The following is a 2500-nucleotide window of genomic DNA, read 5'->3' on the forward strand; positions in this document are numbered from 1 at the left end:
CTAAATCACTGTCTGTTTGTTTATGCGTCTAACCGAGCTGTCTATTTTCTATCTCTCCGTTGGTCTATCTGCCTCTAAGATCTGGCGTTCTGATTTAAATGTTTAGTGTAATGTATTCTGTAATGTATAGCGCGTTTAATTTAGTTTCGTTCGTGTAATAATGGATTTTAAATCAGCTACGTTTACTTTCTCAGTATCTGGCTATCTATCTATCTATCTTTATGTCTATCTACCTACCTGTCTGTCTCTCGATCTACTCGTCTGTCTATATATTTATTTATCCGTCTATCTATCTGTCTTTCTATCTGCCAATCTACCTACTTGTCTGTCTATCGACTCATTCGTCTGTCTATCTATATATTTTTCTAACGATCTATTTGTCTGTCTGTTTCCCTGTCAACCTGCCTATCTATCTATCGATCTGTTTGTTTGTCTATCTATCAATTTTTTCGTTTCTCTGTCTGCCTGTCTGTCTGTCTACCTACTTGTCTGTCTATCGATTAATTCGTCTTTCTATCTAATTATCTAACTATCCGTTTGCCTGCCTCTTTCCCTATCTACCTACCTCTCTGTCTATCGATTTATTCGTCTGTCTGTCTGTCAGTTTATCCATCTATCTGTCTGTCTGTCTATCTACTGTTTATCGAGCTAGTAGTCTGTTTTCTATCTATTTTTACATCTATCTGTCTGTCTGACTGCCTCTCTATCTACCTGTCTGTCTATCGGTCTATTCGTGGGTCTACCTATCTAACAATCTAGCTGTCTATTGGTCAGTCTGTTTCCGTATCTACCGATCTGTTCGTCTGTCTGTCCAACTATTTATCTATCTATCTGCCTAGCAACAGATTTAGATTCTCAAAAATCAGAAATCTATCGGTGGTTCTTCTACAGATATTTAAACAAACATACATGAATGCAAGTAAAGCGATAAAGACTCCAAAGCATAAGAAATAAATAAGTGAGAAAGAAACGATGAAAAAAGAATCATAAAAAAAAGAGAAAGAATATCATTTGTCGATATTTCCCTTTTTTTTTTTTTTTTTTTTTTCCCCATGGATCAGTTCTATTCAAAATGGGTTTGTCCGAAAAGCGGCGGAAGGCTTTTTGGCATTTTGGCATTTCGCTCATATTTTCCTTTCTGTTTTCCTCTCTTCCTCTGTGTGTGTGTGTGTGTGTCTGTGTGTGTGTGTGTGTGTGTGTGTGTGTGTTTCTTTCATTACCTTTATTACTATTATTATTATTATCGATATTTGTAATATTAGTATTATTATCATTATTATTAGTATTAGTATTGTCAGTATTATTATTATCATTATGGTTATAATTATTATTATATCATAATTATCATCATGATTTTTATTAGTAACATTATTACCATTATCATTATTATTATCCTCATCATCCTCATCATCATCATCACCATCATCATCATCATTAATAACATTATTATTATCATTATTTACTATTATTCTTATTACCATTATTATTATCATTATTTACTATTATTCTTATTACCATTATTATTATCATTATTTACTATTATTATTATTACCATTATTATTATCATTATTTACTATTATTATTATTACCATTATTATTACTTTCATTATCATTTTAATTATCAATATCACCATCGTTATCATTATCACTCTTATTACCAATGTTATCATGATTATCCTTATCTCACTCACTTCTCGAAGTAGTTGTCGCTGCGCCTGTTGGGGTAGAGGACGATGAGGGCGAGGTAGAGGGCGCCGAGGAGGAGCGGCCAGCCGAAGAAGAGGGCGAAGGCGAGCGAGGTGCCCACCGAGTCCGAGGAGAGGCCGAAGAGGTTTCCGAAGAGGGGCAGCTGGGGCACGTTGAGGGCGATGGTGCGGGCGGCGACCTGCTGCAGCTCCGTCGTGTTGGTGCTGTGGCGGGGAGAGAACGCGAGTTGGTATCGTCAGGAGGGTGTGGGAGGCTGGGACGCATCTGGGGTCAGGGTTCAATAGGGGGTGTTGGGAGTGTCTGTGTTTTCCCCTTGTTTGTTTTTCTCGTTTGGTGAAGGAATGGAGAGGTTCGTGTGCTTAGATAATGGGTGTTTATTGTTTATATTCATTCAGTCTTACAGCGAGACAAAAGCAGAGAAACTCACTTGTGTATGTATGTCTTGAAGCTAGTCGTCAGTTGATCAATACTCTTCAGGAGCGCCTCGTCCTCCGTGCGAGTGGCAGGCGCCTTCGGGACATCGCTGGCCTGCCCCTTCCCGTCCCCTTCGGCCGTCTCCGCGTCCCTAGCAGCCGTGTCCTTAATCTCCCTCTCGTCCCCACTCGCCGTCTGTTCCTCACGTGTCATTAGCTCTTCCCTGCGCTTCTGGGAATCGCCGGTTCCTTCGGGCTGGTTCCGGGAAGCGAGAGCAACCCCAGGGGCCCGAGGCATCGCTCCCGGGCCTTCGTCGACGCCAAGCACAAGCGGGACGTGAGCTGGAAGGCAGAGCGAGGGGCGTGCAGTGGGAAGGCGT

Source organism: Penaeus chinensis, chromosome 8 (assembly GCF_019202785.1).
Source record: "Penaeus chinensis breed Huanghai No. 1 chromosome 8, ASM1920278v2, whole genome shotgun sequence".
NCBI lineage: Eukaryota > Metazoa > Arthropoda > Malacostraca > Decapoda > Penaeidae > Penaeus > Penaeus chinensis.